Raw genomic sequence first — 19,891 nt, 5'->3', positions numbered from 1 at the left:
GGAGACAGTTAATAGACTAGAACTCAGTTTGCTAGCAATATGAGCAAGACATTAATCACAGTGATGTGCTGCATAACAATAGGAACAATTATTCACTGTTTAGCACAACAGAAGAACTAAGGACGACCCAATGTATTATTAGGCAGAGAGTTTAAAGCAAACAAAAAAACAAAGTGCTTTTCACACAGTTGTCGTAGTTTAATCACAGCCAGCAGCCCAGAACCACGGAGCCACTAGCTCACTCCCCCTCACCTTCCTTCCTCAGCTCCCGGAGGGATGGGAAAGAGAATCAGAAGAATGTAACTCCCACGGGCTGAGATAAGAACAGTCCAGTAACTAAGGTATAACACAAACCACTGCTGCTGCTGATACAGGGTTAACCAATGTACAGGGGTGTTGTACAGGAGGGGTTGTACAAGGGGGTTAGAGGAATTCGCTTGCTTAAACAAAAGTATTGTCTGTACCTATCATGCTTACTAAGCAGAACAGAGGCACTAACCACTGATAAGGAAAAGCAGACACCTGGTTCTATTGACAAGGAAAAGCAGAGGCCTGATTCTACTGATAAGCAGCTATTGATAAGGAAAAGCAGACCCCTGAAGGGGGAGAAGCAGATGGTTTATGGCTGGGACAATGACCAAACCCTAAGGCCATATGTGAAGACTAAAAGGTGAAAAGTTCAAGAAGAGGAAGACTCATTTACTTCATCTTGAAGACCCCTACCCACAGGAGGAAGACTCAGTTACTTCATCTTGAGACCCCTGCCCATGACCAGAGGGGGCACTGCGCAGGTGCAAAGGACCTTCTAACTCATTATAATACGAAGCGGGGATAGGACATGAATATGTGTAGGCATATTGTGCAACCTTATGAATATATATAACTTTAGAGAATAAATGTAGAGGGAAACAACACTGAGGCGCGCATGACTTTGAGGTATTATCCCCGTGTGTCTCAGGGCTGAATAAAAAGCATACCTACTTTACAACTTTAACGAGTTGTGGAGTGAATCCGTGCATCACTGCCACCAATAATAATAATGATAAGGGAAATAGCAAGGGAAGAGAATACAGCCACTTGCCAACGGCAGACCAATACCCAGCCTGACCCAAGAAGTGATCTAGCCCTTCCGGGTAACCACCCCCAGTTTATATACTGGGCATGATGTGCTGTGCTGTGGAATACCTGTTTGGCTAGTTTGGGTTAGATGTCCTGTCTCTGCTTTCTCACGGCTTCCCCTCATCCCTGGCAGAGCATGAGACTCAGAAAGTCCTTGGTCAGAGTAAACATTACTGCAATATTGTAAACATACTGCAGATAAAAACAATTACTGCAATGCTGTAAACATACAGCAAATAAAAACATCAGTGTTATCAGCGCTGCTCCCAGGCTGAAAGTCAAAAACGCAGCACTGCAGCAGCTACTAGGAATGAGAAAAATTACTAGTGCTGTTGAACCCAGGACACCAGTGCATCATTCAGCTGTAGGATCCATTGCCATAGATTGCTTTAGGAACAAAAACATAAATGAGTTTTAAAAGGTCAAATGGTTTCACTGGGAATAGAGCTGGTAGAGGTGGTAAAATACGGTTCAGATGTAATCTCTGTTTCAGATGACTGAATACCAGAAGTTGGTAGGCAGTATGTGACAAGAAGGTTTTATCTTAAATATATGTGTTTGTTTGGTTTTTTTATTGTGCAGTCTCTGTTATTGAGCTATTCTCAAAGATGTAAAACTGGGCTAGATGGATATTTCTTCTAACTCAGAAAAATTTGTTTTATGTTCTCTGTTATTTTTCCACTAGAATAGGTATTATAATTCCAAATTATCTTGTTTATTAGGGAAATATGCACCTAGTTATATGACAGTTACCTAAACTGAAGTTTGGAGATGACACTGGGATAACAAAAATGTTTGGAAGAAATAACCCAATTGAGGGGCACCTTCCATCAGTAAAAATCTCCCTTTCTGACAAACCTTTAGGCTAGCAGAGAATACAAAGTAAGAAGTAGAAGGGAAAAAGATTGTAGATAAATAGGTTAGATTCGTTTGGGCAAAGATTATCTGGGAGTTAGTGTTTGCCCTTAGTTAGATGTCAGAGAAAAGATAGGTAGAGACTGAATTAAAGACAAAAGAGGAAGACAGATAGGGGCTGTGTGGGAATCCAAGTTCAGTTAGGCTGAGTTTATGTACAATGTACAAGGTTAAAGCAGTGTATGGAAAAGCAAGAGACCAATTCGTACAAAAAGCCATGATGTTTGTACTCAAACTATAGAAATTTGGTAACTGAAGGAACAATGCAAAAGGGTCATGTTTGAGGGGCCTTATCTGAGTATTGTATTAAAAATACCATCTCACTATCAAGGTTATACAATAGGTATGTGAACATATTTGAACAAGTTCTCTCCAGGACATGTTATTCTTATGACTCTTGTCAACACATTAGCTACCAGTTGCTTTTAGAGGCAGAAGTGTCTATTGAATATAACCACTTCACAGACTCCAAGGTGCTGAGGAATTTCTTCAGGAACTGTCTGCTCATGATGGAATCCATACCTTTTAATGAATTTTTTCCGGTCTTGGAGCTAATTCATTAACCTGGTTTCTCCTGGACGCAGGAGATGGATGCCATGTGCCCACCAAGTTCCTCTATCACTCCCCTCTTCATGAGGACAGGGCAGGGAGAAATAAAGAGGGAAGACAACCTCATGGGTTAAAATAAAGGGAGTTTAATAAAGCACAAGTAAAAGCCACATATGGAAGCAATGGAAAACAAAAGATTTAATCTCTATTTTCCACCAGTAGGCAATGTTGAGCCACTTCCCAGGATGTAGGGTTTCAATATACGTAGCAGTTACTCTGGGAGACAAAGGTCATAATAAAAACTTCCCCCCCCCCCCCCCCCCCCCCGGCACCCCCCCCCATCCTCCCCCTTTTGTTGTTGAGCAGATGCCACATGGCATAGAATATCCCTTTGGTGAGCTTGGGTCAGCTGTCCTGGCTATATCCCCTCCTAAGATCTTGCCCACCCCTAGCCTACTGGAGTTCATACTGTGTGAGTGCTGCTCAGCAGTAACTCAAAACACTGGTGTGCCATCAACTCCTTTCTAGCTACCAGTGCAAATCACATTATGAGGGCTGTTATGGGGAAAATTAACTCCATCTCAGCCAGTGTGCCAACAGCTGTTACAAGAATTAAGTATTATAAATAACCAAAATGCCATGTTTCATTCACTAGTATATTTGCATTGATGTAATTTTGTGTTCAGTTTTGTACATCAGCTGATAATTTTATATTTTGCGGAGAGCTGATGGAAAGACTTAATGCCATAAGACAGGAGGAAATATGAAAGAAGTTTAAAGGAATTTGTTTCTTTCTGTTTCCTGCCCTCTCCCCTTCAGAGCCATGAAGATGAGGACAGATGAGGTGGTATAGTGTTTGGGGTAAAACGCCTAAAATTAATTGTTTTCATGTGTGCTGCATAAAAAAACTCTCATTTTAGTCCTTGAACACAGTCTGGTTGGCTGTATAACGGTGCCTGATATCATAAGAGATGCCCTAGGATACTGGTCTCTCAAGAGAGGTGTGTAAGACAATCCACTGAAGTACAGGAAGAAAATACATTTTCTGGTATGAATAATAAAATAAAGTATTTAAAATGCATATATAATATTTTAAAGAGTATTTCATTTTTATCTCACCATTTTTAATTTTTTATTTTTGTGAATGTTTTAATGTTCATAGTCTATTAATAAAGTAGTACATGTACATATTTTCATCATAGTTTTTTTTGGGGTGCACACATATAGTGGGGGTTCACATTAAAATTTTTGTACGGATAGGGGTGCACAATAAAAAAATGTTTGGAGAACACTACCCTAGAATATCTGAGTTATCTGCAAAAGGAAAGGATGACAGATATGATGGTGACATCCAAGAGAACCATACCCAATGGAAAAGGTAAGCCAAAAAGGGTGCTTAGGGAATTGTGTAGGCTTCTGGTATCATTTGAGACAATCAAGAGGGCTTACAGCAGAATAGCAAGTTTATCTTGTTTGAGGTTAAATTTTAAAAGTGCAACTTGTTTGCACTTAGGGGAACTTATCATCTGACAACTAAACTGTAACTATAATTTGACTTGTTTGAGAAACAAGTCAGATGCACTTTGGCCAACTAATGCAGGAAAGTTCAAGGCACCATACGTTTTATGGGTGAGTATGCAAACAAAATCTTCAGTGATGCATTATATAGTTAAAAACTGCATATTACCACAAATGGAAGACATCTCAATAACAACACCTGGTGAAAAAGATGTAAAATGATGTAGCACTTTGGTGTTAGGTTGATGGCCTACAAGAAATTAAGAAATAGGTTTCAATTCCATATGACTTTTTGTATGTTATGTAAAAGGCTGTGACAGCAAACCTTTTATTGCTATTCTGTGGGTACACCATCTCAACCAAGGAGGGAGGGGGGAGAATCTTAGTTTATATAAAATCTCTTGTATATATCTCCCTCTTTCTAAGCTGTTCTCTGAACTGAGTACATTTTGATGTATTTCAGTCCACCCACTAGAATTAGGAAGTTAGTTCAGTATGCTAAAAGGAGGATTGTGTTGCAAAATAGAAAGAAATTAAACTCTGAGTTAAGAAAGAAGAGTTACCAGATGTCAGCCTACACCTAGATACTACAGGGTGTCTCTTAACTACTTTTAAAATGTACTCAGTTGTGTCAATGTGTCGTATACCATATGGTAAGTAATATTTTAACAAAATTCTTTAGCATTTTTATTTCGTATCACAACTTTAATGTTATTTTAATGCATTTTTTTCTGGTGGATGAACAAGCCTGTTTTGTTTGATATTTTTTTCTGAAGTGTTCATTATGTTTGGAGTCTACAGTTTATTTTATTTTCTAAAAGTGAATTTAGAGTTTGATTCAAATACCACTAAAATCAAACTGTTCCCACAATATTTTATATAAGAAAACAGATAAAGTCTAGAAAATTAACTTTGTGTGGTTTTCAATGAAACTGGTTTACCGTGGGCTATGTTATATTACAATTTCCCAAGATACATCTCTGCTTTAAGACCAAGAGGTAGATGCATATTTTAATTTTATATCTACTCAGACTTCCTTGAAAATGGAATTATTTTCTTCTTAAAATTCCTTTAAAGTATGTTCTGCATTCAGAGTGACCATTTACTTCCAAAAACTATCTTTAGAAAACTGGTAATGAAAAATGGCATTTGCTTACTTAATAGATCATGGTATTAGACTCATTACATTATTTATTTACTGAAATAATGAGACCATCTGGTCCACATCTCTACTCCGTCATGATTATTTCCATCCAAATATTTTTTCCAGTCCCAAGAGACAAATCTTCCTCGAGCAAATGTGCATCACACATTGACAGAAAAAAGATTTCAGATGTTCAATATCAATTTTGCTAATTTCATTTCCATACTACTAGTTAAATCTCTATCTTTGTTAAAATACCTTTAACAGATATTTACAATTGACCCATTTCTAATATTTTTGTATAATTTCTTCATTCTCAGTTTTTGTCGTCTGTCAGCCAACCAGTCGTTTTTCATTTTATCCTTATGACCTATGTCTGTCAATCTACTAATTTGTTTAGAGCAGAATGTATATTTGCAATGTAATGTCTTCCTGAATAAAATGCAGAAGTTCACTTATTTATCTCCTAATGTATAGCACAGCATGCATATACATGCACACTAAAAATAGAACAAAAAATGCAGAGGTTCTCTATCAAATGGGATTTTTAAAGAAGATCGTGGTTCCTGACAGGATTTTGGGGTCACAGTAAACAAATTTTCATTTTCCAGAGTTAAAATATTGTGGCAAGAAGATTCATTGGGTCTATTTATCAGGATAACAGTGAATAAGGAAACAATTATATTTTCTTCCTATGTGTGTCATTGCTGAAACAGAAACTTTAATATTCTATACAAGTCTGGTGTGACAGTATTCTTTTAAAAGAGTATGAAGTTGTTAAAAGGAAGAGAAAAAAGTCACAAATATGATTAAAAGAATGAGAAAAAAATCCATTAAAATTAGAGTTTTAAAGCTGTCAATCTGTTGATTCATCAAAAGATCATCACAGTGATCTTATATCCCCACAGAGAGGAAAAACATTGACTTCCTTAATCAGCCAGAGAAAGGCATGATGAACATCAGCTGATGAACATCAAACTGAAATTTTTAATTTTGAGTTTAAGTTCATATGTCTAACTCAGTGTAAATCAAAGAAAAATACAGTGGGATAACTGGATTTTGTATTTTTCAAAGTCTTTGTATGAGGAATGCCATTGTTCTGGCACTGGCAGACTTCAAGCAGGAATAGCTGGATTGAAACCTGTGCTGTAGGGATGGATAGCCCAGGTGTTGTGAACACCTACAACCTTTGCTTGCTGGCCCATAATATATGTAGCATCAGGGCTTTCAAAGTACTATTGGCTCCACAGAGATATAAGTGTTTGCAATAGTTCCGAATTTAAGAACAAAAGAAATAAAATATTCAGTCCTTTGCATTTGAATGCAAATGATAACAAAGCTGACTCAGCAAGGTCACGAGAATTGGGTTTTTTTGTTGGTACAACTAAACAGAAGTCCCTTTCATGCATCTTCTCTGTTACTGAAACCCAAATTAACTAGAGACAACTCAGGTAGAACTTTCCATCACCTCTCTGACTGCAGTCTAGACACATCTTCTGCTTCAGTGGTGACAGCCATGGTAGAGGTCTGGATCCAGAATTCCCATGTGCTACTAATTATGTCTGTGAAAGTGGTTGCAGCTTTTTTAATTGTAAGCTTGGCTGAAAATGAAGGGACTGTCAACTGCTTGTTTATCTTGAGAGCAAGAAAGCAAGATTACATGAATACTAACTGCAGGATAATATGAAAAAGAAGGCTGTTTGGCTCATACAAGATAAAAAGCACTGGAGTCTGAAGTGTGTGGTGCTCAGACTCTGGAACTGGAATGTGGGCTGCAGGGTTTCTGTAAGAAAGCTAACTTTTAACTTAGCCATGATTTGAAATATTTCCGTTTGTATAACAGGTCTTATTCGGTTTGCTGTGTTATACAAGAGAGTCTAGTTAACTTTCAGCTTTGGGTTTGTTTATTGTGAAATGTTGGTTTTATGAGACAGGAAAGAATTGAACTGACTTCAGATGAGTTGGGAATAAAGCAAGGAATTTTTGTTCTAATCCTCTGTCTATCTCTTTGATCCACATCCCTGTATGAAGCATAGTCACTTATTCAGGCTTTACCTAACAGGTCATTTTCTCTAAACCAGGCTGTATTGCATGAGAGCATCATATATCTCTGCCACTCCTGCTGTAAAGTTTTCTAATCTTTTGCCTCCAGATGCACATCATCCCTGCTCTTTTGCTTGAAAAATACCCTCTACTAAATATATCTTTCAAAATGACAAACTATTTTTAATTTGCCCTGCTATCACCATGGATTACCCCTGGGAACACATGACACAATTGTTGCTGCCATCTATAGGCTGCCCTGAGGATCTCAGTGGTGCATTTCAAGTATCTGGGGTAGGCTGAAGAGAATTAAAGTAAACCCTTTTCATCACTGTGTGAACTAAAATCCCTAGACAAAATAACTAATTAACTATGTGAAAATTAAAAGCATTTCTGATATACTCAAAGTAAGGAAAAATAAACATCCTTCTAGGCAGTAAGAATTCGGAAGGTGATAAGATGAAAAAAATCAACAAAGGCGGATATTGCTCTTCCTGCCCCCTGCCACCTTCCTTAACAATTGGTGGCTGAATGTTTGACACTGATTTGTTTGCTTCTGCAACTATAAACCTGAAATACTCTATTTAATCTAAGGGATTTACAGCTGAATATAGTTAACAACAAAATACTTAAGGGTAGAATAAACTGTGAAAAGAAAACAATCTGAGATGTGAGCTGTACATAATTTAGTCAAAATAGGCAACCACACAGTGCATGCTTAAAAAGTACATGTATATTTTTTCTTTTCCAACAGTAAAGAAAATAAATGGCTTTTATCAGTAATTTACTTTGCAAATCAATTTCCACTATGAAATTGGCACCTACACAGTCATAATTTTCTTTTTTTTTTTTTTTTTTGATGGTGAAATTGTCTACTGTCTAAGTGTGCAAGCGATCTATTTAAATCTTCCTTTTCTTCATCTCTCTGGAAGTTCAAGAGCATACTGAAAGACTAAGCAAAACAAGAATTCCTATTTTATTAAAGTACTCTAAAGCTCTGAATATTTCACTTTAGTGAAAAAATCTGTTTTAAAATCTACTTTCTTCAATAAAATCTGTTCCATATTACCTATCTAATAAAGACTTTGTATTCGTCATGAAAGTGGGTGCTCAAAATTACAGCCATAAACTTTAAAGCAACCTGGTTTTCAAAAATGCAGAGCATCTAAACCCACTTATATTGACTCTATTTTGTATGTCTGTATAATTATTTAGATTCCATGTCCCCACTGTTGGACTTTAAAACGCATTTAAAAATATTGCTTTGCATAATGTAATCATACATTATACACTCTTATCCAGCTTAAGCTGTAACATCTCTTTTCAATATATACTTTGGAAATTTGTATGACAAAAGTATAAACATATCGATGGGAAAATAGGTATTCAGTCTGTTCAAGACAAGAGTCAAGTTTTTAGTCTTTGGAAATTAAATGAAGACTCCTTAAAAGTTTATAAGCCTCCACATTTTTGATTAGGAAATTATTGTCAAAATTCCATGGTCTGCTAGATTACAGACAAGTATTTCAAGTATCAGATTAGCTACTATATCATATTTTGGCAAGATTTACATTCTGATTTTTAGAAGTCTTTGCCACTGGAGAGGTAAAAAAAAAAAAAAAAAGCTAGGTTTCCATAAAGAATGTTTTTGATGAAAATTTGTTATCTGAATTAATTTCAAACGAGGTGGGAGATGTAACTCAAATTGTTTCTTCTTAGTATTTTATCTGCAGTCCAATATGCATCATGCTACAACAGTTCCACTTGCTCCTAGTCATAAATATATTCTGCTTATTTTTGTGTCAATAGTACTGTATTCTGCTTTATAAACCATCCTGAGTTTTTTATCAAGGTTATTGGCTTAGTTTGGTTTTGAATAGTTTGAAGTATTCAGGAAAATGTCTTCATGATTTTTGGAGGGAAAACAAAAAAATCCATTAACCTTCAAAATAATTGATGTGTTTTCCAGGTTACTGATTTATTAAGACACTCTGCACCTGTTCCAATCATTAGTGATATATTGTTCCTCAGTCAGCATTCATTCCATTTTAGTTAAATAATTTTATCTGGTTGGGTTGATTACTATTTACAAAAACCTGTTATATTAGGATCTGTTGTTTTTATTTTTTTTTCCCCTTAAATCACATTTAAAACAACAAATTGTGAGTATAAATTTGTCTACAAATATGGAACAAAACAGTTATGCAAACATCTGCGCTGAAGGTCTCCAGTGTAATATTAAGGATCTTGAGTCACAGTGGAAAACATCAGTCTAGAAACTCCACCGTCATAAGTAGTTCTCCCAAAAATTCATATATCACACCTTTATTGACTTGCATAATGAAGTCATACTCTTAAAGGACCTAAATTTAGACTTTGGAAAGATATCACAAGTCAGTTTTTCAGATAACATTTCCTGGAAATTGGCAGCCGTTAACAAACTGACACTTCTTTAACATACACACTGAAATCAGTGACTCTCATCATGATCTAGGAGGATTAGACCATATGCAGATTTCATTTTAACATGGTGGTAACCAAAATGAACTAATTCTAAACTGTCTTCTCTGTGAAACACATAGTACCCACTGAGTGACAAATATTAATTTCTTATTCTGAGCGAATAAAGTTCAAGCTTGCGCTAAAGTCTGGAACTGTCCGGCTCATCAGAAATGCCAGTATCTTACAGAGAAATTTAAAATTTGCATTTTAAGTGCAATTTCCAAGGTGATTTAGGAGCTGAGAGGTGAGTTTGTACCGAGCTGAGCCTGATCTAGCAGCAATTGGTCCTAGAAATTTATGTAATTCAGGGTTAGAGACCAGATTAGTTCAGGACCTGAAAGCAGTGCCACAGCGGCAGATACTTGTTAGAGAAGGTCCAATGGCATGCATGCACGTGTCCTGCCTCTAGTGCCAGAGTCAGCCCTGAATTGAGCCACTGTAATGGCAACAGCATTATTTTCCTAAACACCATGATTTTCTTCATCTCCTACCCAATGAATAGATTTTGAAGTTCATAGCAGGAAATTGGCTTACTGTATTGTAGCTGTTAGTGCCTGGGAATAATATTTAGAGTATGTTTCCCAACTGTTGGGACTTTCCCAGTACATAAAGAGGCATTCCACTTCAGTCTGTCATATTTGTCAATCTGACAAGGAAACAAATTTGTCAGAATACCCTAAAATCACTTTGAAACCAGCCAAGATTTAAAAGAAACATCTTTAATCTATCAAATCAGGATGAAATGGTGGTTTGCAAATGAAGACATGAAAACTCAATTATAGATTATACTTACCAGTTTCTTTAATCCTTATCCTCTCCAGTGTTGAACTGCTTTTGGAAATATCCTTGAGGTCATGTTTCTTGTTTGTTCAAGATATCGTCAGAAACCTACTCCTCTCTCAATTCAAACCTGAATTATCTCTCTTTGAATTTACCTGTCCTTCATAAGAAACAGATCCTTCTTTATTCTGCCTGGAAACAAAATCATGCCGTGGTGGAATCATTTCCTACATCTATTTTCTTATTCTTCCTTAATTTATGAAATTGATGCATGAGTTTACATGCTTGGCTTTGGACTCTCTGATGTCTTCTCTCTCCTCCCTCTCGTTTCCCCACCCTGACTTAAGAACTCTTTAAATCATAACACACATTCAGAGTTGTAAAAACCCTCCTGGGTTTGTATGAGCTTCCCACTTCTTTAAAACATATCAAAGAAAACCAGGGCCCTCTACAATGCAAACCATGATCACATAACATTCTGTGTTAAACTCAAAATACTTACTGTATGGTGGTGATTTTATTTACTTATTTGAACAGACAGATAACTGTTAGTGCTATTTAAGAAGATGGCTTAAACCCAAACATACAGCACATTGCCCACAATGTCCTTCAAGAATGAGTTGCTGTCTTGTTCTAAGACCAACAGCTTCCAGTGGTTCTAAAGTTTCACAAATCCTGTGCCAGCGTCTCTGATTTTGTGAGCTTGTCCATGAATCTGCTCTTACCAGAAGCTAGGCCTCTGCTATTGCATGCATGTGCTTCTTGTTGAGTTTCTGTCTGCCTAGTCCATCTTCAGCTCTGAGCTTTTCAGTCCCCTCTTTTCTGCATAGTCCCACCCGAGCCGTTCTGTAGGTCCTTCTGCCTTGGAACTGTGTTTTTCATTAAACTGATATACCCACATGGTAAATAAAGAACAAGCAGAAGTCAGATATATACCTTTTGCTACTGCCACATGTAATTGAATTTTAAATTCATGCTTTTCTTCCTAGATTTATCAATCTTATTTTACTGTGTTTGCAGAGTTAATTTATTAATTTTAGCATCAAGCATTTCTTATTATGAAAGGTTCTAATCCCCCATAACAAAAATCTCCCTCACAGTGTTTGTGGGAAATAAAAAGTACCTAGTCTGTCCCAGACAACCTGAGACTAGTGATAGCATCTCTAGGAATGTTCACTGGCTGAGCTTCATGCAGCTGTTTTCTGTGATGAAAAGATCAATGCCCTTTGGATGTGAGGTGTAAGCTTGATAGACAGTACATCTCTCCTGGACTCAGATCACTGAATTCATCAGCATCCGAAAAGATATATGAAGAGATTTTGGATCTCTTTTGATGTATGTGCCTAATTTCTTTTAAAGTTGCATTTTAAGCTCCCATGTGCTCTTTTCGATCCCATCTTAAGTCCTGCACCAAAATTGACAGAAGAAATCTGTAACTAATTTGGAAAGTGCAGAGAAACTTTCAGAATCTCAGTCCAGGGTGTTCTGCAAAAGCTTTTTTCCCACCTCCAAAAAGAATGAAATATCCAAAGAAAGATTACAAAAACTTTTTTTAAGCAGTCACACATGTCCAATGGCTTTGTGTATTTATTTTGCCTTTGCCTCTGCTGCCTCCTCTTCGCTGTGGTTATTGTACAAGTCCCTAATACTCTACTGGCAGGCATCTGCTTCCAATTTCAAGAAGATAAACTCTTCAATTTCTCATGCCTGAAGGCAAAAATGAAAATCACTGAACAGCTTATCCAAGAACTACTTTTTGCTGAGACAGCTCCCCTTGTTGTCTGTTGGAAGCAGGAACTCAGGAATTGGTATTGTAATCCATTTAATATAACAATGAACTTTGGTTTTCTTGTCAGCAGGCGTGTGAAAAAAAACAGGAGTTTTTTTTGCTAATCACCATCTGGATTCATTTCATTTGCCAAAAATCTTCATCTGTGATCAAAAGCCAAGAGTAGTGTTATATTTTTACTTCGAAAGCAAAGGTTTTGTATATATAATCATAGAATAGAATCATAAAATAGTTAGGGTTGGAAAGGACCTTAAGTTCATCTAGTTCCAGCCCCCTTGCCATGGGCAGACAAGAGTATATTGATAGTATCCCCTGAATTAGAAACCTACTCAAAGTATTTGCTAAATTTATGAATGCACATATTAAGTTCAAAATACATCTGAGGTAATTCTGACAAACAGATGCTCAGTTAAAGGGGTGATACAGAACATTCTCTAAGACAGATTCTCTACGTGAACTCTCATAACTAGTTTCAGTCTTAATTTTTTTGACTGGGAAAGAATCTTTAACCTTTCCTGTCAGTTTGGAGCCCCTGCATATATCGATTATAGCCCTTAATTTATCTAACAGTGTTCTATCTTCTACAGGAAGGTTTTGTTGAAGCAGAAACCATCTATTTTGTTAGTGTAATCCATACGCTTGATACTGTAGTATTTACCTTGTAAGCTCCTCAAACGAAGAGAAGTTATAGAGAAGAAAAAACAGGTTTAGGCTGGAGAGCTCTCTATTCACATATACGCTGAGAACCAGGAAAAGCAATTCAGCTTCAAGGATCCAGAGAAATTCAGAATTCAGCTGTGACAGTTCATGTTTCTGAACTTCCACAAGAAATTTTCACTTGGGCACTTTGCCTGGCAGACTGAATACACACATCCTCCAAGAACTGAGTCAATCAGAGCATAGGTGAGTGAGGAAATTATAAATATAGACATTAAGGATCGCCTTAAAGACTCAGTGACTGTCTTGAAGCAAGACTAAAATATTTGTTTCCTGTCCCAGTGTTGGTGCTATTTAGGCACAAACTAGCACATTGCTGCTTTCACCTAAATCTGAGGATCAGTCAACTATTAACTCAAAACATGCTCTGCTGCTTGCTGTGAGGGGTCCTCGCTGTTTGTTTCTGGGAGGGTTGTGAAGTGTTTATAAATGAGCTGGGAAGCTGACATTCTCCTCAAGCTCTGCTAGCTCCAGGAGGTGAACACTGCATATCATGGTTATCCCTAGGAGACTGAGAAACCATCTCTGAACGAAGACCAGAGATGAGGAAACTACATAATTGCAGGAAAATAAAGCAAGCTGAAAAGTGTCCAAATGTTGTACTGGAGCAAGTTTAACAGCAAGATGGAAGGAAGATGACATATATTATCTGGTTTGTTTGCAAGTTAATACTAATACTCAATGTATAAACTGAAAGTTTATTCATTTTCATATTTCTGTGATCAGTAAACAACCTGTTTTTCTAAGAGAGCTTGACAACTGATAAGAGAATTGTTCATACATAAGTTTCAGACATTACTATTGATTTATAATACAGGCATGGATCCTCTTTTGCCTATGTGTGCACACCCATATGCATACACATGTGCTTCAGCTTTAGCTGCCTGAGATACCTTGTAAGAAGTCTTCAGCAGAGATAGCTCCAGCTGGTACCTCAGGGACAATAGGAAAGTAACATGACAGTTGCCTGAGCCTCAGCATATCTGCATATGCTCCTATGGTAGCAGTTACCTCCATAGGGTCCCAAAATTCTTGTTGGTCTCTACAGATGATGTAAAAGAAATAATATGGTTTTTAAAAGTGGCATCTGAAGGAGCCAACACTTCATCCCAAATGTAGCAGTGTGTTTTAGCTTGAAGAGGCTATTACTGCAATTCGCTCTTGTTTGTATGTTAGAAGTTTCTCTTAGAAAGAAATATGACTTGAAACGTAGTGGAGAAAGATGATGCTTCTTTCTAGGAAAGCAAAGTTGTGTGTCTCAGACTGAAAAATATTTCTTCACTTAAACATAAAGACAAACAGGTCCTTAGCTACAATCTTGGCTAACAGAGTAAAAATCATAATGGAAACATGAAGAACAATATGTGTGATTTTTTCTAGTTCTTCAACTTGGACACTAGCAACAATTTCATCATAGTTTTTTGGGTGAGTAATATACTAGCAGCAGTTGTAGTATTCTTTCTCTTTCCTATACCACAGTTTGGTTTTCTGCTGTGACAGTAATCAAAGAGCGTGTTTCAGGACCAGGTAAAATAAAAATGCCATCTATGCAGTTGAACCAAAAAAGGGAGAAGAGGATGTAAGACCGGACAAATGTTTCTGCAACAGTGGGCAGAGCAGAAGTATGTATCCACATTTATTTCTTCATACATGGTAGCCTCTCTCATTTGAATAACCATATGTATAAGTGGCATTTACATTAAGTAAAGTGCATTAAGTGCAGTGCCCATAGGGAACATAAAGAGTTCCTGAGAAGCATTTGGGTGTTCAGTTCATTCCGTCACCATAGAGAAGGGGTGGATACCATGACATAGAATCACAGAATCGTTAGGGTTGGAAAGGACCTTAAGATCATCTAGTTCCAACCCCCCTGCCATGGGCAGGGACACCTTAAGCTAAATCATATCACCCAAGGCCTCGTCCAACCTGTCCTTGAACACTGCCAGGGATGGAGCATTCACAACCTCCCTGGGCAACCTATTCCAGTGCCTCACCACCCTAACAGGAAAGAATTTCCTTCTTATATCCAATCTAAACTTCCCCTGTTTAAGTTTTAACCCGTTACCCCTTGTCCTGTCACTACAGTCTCTAATGAAGAGTCCCTCTCCAGCACCCCTATAGGCCCCTTTCAGATACTGGAAGGCTGCTATGAGGTCTCCACGCAGCCTTCTCTTCTCCAGGCTGAACAGCCCAAATTTCCTCAGCCCATCTTCATACGGGAGGTGCTCCAGTCCCCTGATCATCCTCGTGGCCTTTCTCTGGACTTGTTCCAACAGTTCAATGTCCTTTTTATGTTGAAGACACCAGAACTGCACACAATACTCCAGGTGAGGTCTCACAAGAGCAGAGTAGAGGGGCAGGATCACCTCCATAACTGCATGTGGATTAAGGTTTCTTAGGCATCTCTGACTGAGGTGAGGAAGGGGGGGGTTCATTGGTATGCTAGTTTCACATCACTGAATAAGACTTCTATTAACTCCAGGTGGAAAAGTGTCAGGCCATATGACAACCTGACAACCTTCATTTTGCACCAGCAAGAGATGTACTTTCAAATGTGACATTTTTAGGTGCCACCAAATGTCACTATCAGTAGTTTCAGGTTTTCGCTTGGATTAAAGAGGGTTATTTTCTTTGGAAAAGTGCTCTTGGCTAGAAAGGACACAGTACACATTAGAACCCCCATGAAGTCACCAGGAGAAACTGTTTGGCCTTTGCCTTTGAAGTCTGACTGTGAATTTTCCATATGCAATTGCTGCTTTTAGTTGCCCTACTGCTAGCAAAAATAAATCTTGAATGATGCTGAAATTTAGCAACAGATGCATTAGGCACCTGCCTCTTCTACAAGAACAGCGATAATTACCAGCTATCAGCTGATCAATTTGCCTGAAGGCTTGAGCTCTTTTTTTCCCATGATGAAGAATGGAGATTATTTCCTAGTTCTTCATCATACCTACCACTCCAGGGTGAAGTTTGGCTCAGCCAGAGGGAGATTTATCATTTTGCATTGTTTTCCTAGCCAGTTTGGACCAGGAGGCTGTTTTTCAAAATGCTTGAGTGCCACAAGCTTCAGATGAAGGCAGTCGGAATTGCAAAAATTTAACGAATCCTTGAATTCTGACTTTGCAGATTCATGGAAATCAATTTCAACGCTGTTTAGAATTCCTGGGGAAGCAGAACATATAGAAATGAGTAAAAAAAAAAAAAATCTCCAGAACAAAATTCTGCCTGTAAATTAAGAATAATATCAGCAATGTGATCCTCAGTCTTCTCTATACCACTTTTACTGCATTTGTCATTAAAGTGGATACTTGGTTATTTTATATTTGTTTTGTTTTGTTTATTTTTTTAGTGGAAATTTAACAACTCACAAGAATTCATTCTGAAAATAATAAATATACATATATATATTATGTGATCTATCCTGGGTGTTTCATGGGAACTGTTAATCCCTGTGATTGAATGGTTAATTGCTGCAGTTCTAACAGTGATTGATAGAAAAATGGGCATTTCCACTACACATGCAGGAATAAACCTTCTGCTCTCTGCTATTGGGATGAATAGGAGTTTTGGAAGTAGCATTAGACAACAGTCCTCATACAGTTGCAAAAGCTCACTGAAATCAGAGAGAAGCTTTCCCACTGATTTTTTAATAGGATCAAACCAAAATCATAATCCAAAGGAAGGAAATTTCAGGAATATATGTATAACTATATATATAAATATATAGTTATATATATTTTTAAAGTGAGCTCTTGATTAGCTCCTTTTGTACAGCTTTGTGTGAAACAAGCTAAGGAGAATGTTCTCACATACAGTTTTACCAAGAGAGGTCATTACCATCCATGGTACTTTTGCAAGTGCTAGAAGCAGTAAAGAACAGGAGTTAATTCTGCAATATACCTAATAGCAGAATGCCTTTTCCAATATTATGATATTTAAGGGTTCCTTAGATACCCCTAACCATTCTTGGGCATAGCTGCCACTGTTTCAGGTGGACAGAACACAGTCAGGATCTAGGCCATTCAGAAGGGCTTTCATTAGTGATAAAACTATTAGGAGTTTGCCACTCCAGTTTCTGTCAACACAGTTTATTTGCATGAATCCCTCTGACTTTTAATGTTTTGTGGGTTTCCTTTCTTTTTAATTAAAGTGATCTTATGTAACTAAATCTGAGCTGAAATAGATTGTTCAGACTTCACTGAACAGATTTATTCCAGTTGAGAATTTGAATTTTACTTCTTAGGCACATTACCTTATCTCTTTATTTAGGTTTCTCTCAACGAATTTAATAACATCTATCCATTCTTGAAAGAGTGCTAGTAATTTTTTCTTCATTGAAACGTACTGATGAGTCAAAATTGAATGTTTTGTAAGAGGAGAGTAACAATTTTACCAAAATTATATATGAACAATTACAGATCCTTTTCATTTATCCTGAAGCATTTCACTATTATGATATTGTCATGCATTGAGCAATAAACATTAGATGTAATTTTTTGTGTGTTATGTAAAAATCCTCTAATCAGGCCATGCTAATATTTACCAAATTATTATTTATTTCCCTGTAACTTAATCACAAGAAATATCTTAATATCTTCTCTGTTTCAAGTCAGGATGAAAGAAAGTTTGAAATATGGCTACTTTTTGCAGACTTGATCTTCTGGGACTTTGAGATGTTCTTTTTTGAAAAGCAAGTTTGTGAAATAAAAGCATGGCAGAAATTATTAAAAATAATCTTTATTCATGTTTCATGAAAACAGACGGTAAGGCTCTCTTCATAGTCCCTGAGCTCTATTTATGGACAGGATATGCTTACAAACTCATTAGAAAACATTCTGTGCTTGGCAAAAGTACTCTGGTTTCTCTACTAGAGACTCAGGTCACTGTAAATACTATTACATGAAAATGCATGGAGTATACCATCACATAAAGCTCACTTATTTAGTTTTGACTCAGTAACACTAAATTAGTATTCATGATGGACTCTCTGACAAATACGGTTATTATCAACACATGCTATAAGGATAAATCAGGTGGAAATCAATAAAATTGTATTTTTGTTCTGGTCTTGTTTACAGATCTTCCTTTGGAATGGCACATAAATACTCCAAATGCTCTCCGGAAGCTTGCTACTCACGTTATCAGTTTTCTCTGGCTTAGAGCACTGAGAGTGATCATTTTCTGACAATGTTTACCAACAACAAAGATGTCCTATTGATCAAACTTTCTCTTTTTTACACTACTCTATGTCCATGAATGCCTTACATCATTTTGCCTTTAGCCAAATGGAACAAAAAACCAGCACACAGCAAATGATGTAAATAACCATTAAGGTTATGGTTTGATGTTGTGAATGACAGCAACAAACCACTGCAGGAATTTAAAAAAATCAGTACTTTCACATTTCAGGAGAAAATATTAAAAGGAAAAGAAAAGAAAGCCACCCGCCACAAGCATCTGTAATTTAGCTTTGTATGTTATGAGCCTCTGAAGTCTGGATTTCAGTTTTAGGAGAATACATTCTGCCAGCCTTCTCATGATGGCTCATAATGTAATCTTAGGGCATAATTATCACAGTGAACTAGTTTATCTACAGAGAAATGCAAGGATTTTTCTGCAATACGAATAGGACAAGCACTGAATAACAGAATCTGTTCCAGAGCAAAAAGTCTGTGATTTGCAAAGCACAGACTGATTTCTTTGAAAAAGCCACATCACTCAGTTTGTGACAAGCATGAGTCTAAAACTGCACTTGGGGGTTTTCCCTTCCATTATACTGACAACATTAGAGACTTCTATGGACCGTGATGATTCCTCTTTCTTGGCAAACCATGCATTTATCGCCCTGTCTTTGGATAGACTCTGTCTAAGGTTGCATTTGAAGAAATCTTAGATTTTAGCAAGCAATACAGTAAGAGGTTTGGATCTGCAGAATGGATTCTTCATTTTTTTTTTTCCCTTAAAGAACAGAACACTTGGGGGGGGGGGAATTTCTGTTTGTCAGACCAGATACTGAAAGACTCTTAACTCTGCCACCGCCTTCTTTTCACACTTATTTTTTTGTTTCAAGTCTGTAATTCATCAGATGTACACTAACAAGTGACCTTCCATAGATACTATAAATGTTGTAATTTTTACTTAAGACTTGATTTTTCCCTGGGATTTTTTCAAACTTTTTTTTTCAGACTGTTGTTTATGAATGTGACCTCATTTGCAGACAGCCCAATAGAGGACATCCTGCAATAATGTTTATGGCTAATCACTTGGAAAGTACTGCCTAGAATAGCGACATTTTTATGAATTTGGACTTCAAGCTGAAGCAGTTTAATAATCAATCCAATTGGTCTGCTTTTTATCTAATTTAAATTACCGCTTGATCAATTTGGAAAAATAAAAAACAAATGCAAAATATGGTTAAAATATGATCAAGGTAACTCATAAGTGGCTGTAATATGTCTGACACTATTCAATGAGTACACAGAAAGGAGCGCATTGCAAGAGGAGAAAAACAAAAAGGTTTCTCATATCAACATTATGAGGGTGTCGTGGTTTAAACCCAGTCAGGTAACTTGTTCACTCACTCCCAGTGAGTGGTGCCGAGCTGACAACAATCGAGGTCCGTGTCCCCCCCCCACAGGGGTTCTCCCCCACTCCCGGAGAAACGGGGAGGAGGATCGAAAGAGTGCAACTCCCACAGGTTGAGACAAGAACAGTCCAGCAACCAGTGTACACAAATCACCACCGCTACTATCAACTACAACAATGATAAGGGAAAATAACAAGGGAAGAGAATACGATACCACCGGCAGGGAAGA

This window comes from Pezoporus flaviventris, unplaced genomic scaffold (genome assembly GCF_033815535.1).
Source record: "Pezoporus flaviventris isolate CSIRO_AGI_PZ_B2104156 unplaced genomic scaffold, CSIRO_AGI_Pfla_v1 ptg000031l, whole genome shotgun sequence".
Lineage (NCBI taxonomy): Eukaryota > Metazoa > Chordata > Aves > Psittaciformes > Psittacidae > Pezoporus > Pezoporus flaviventris.
Note: the sequence above shows the minus strand (reverse complement) of the source record.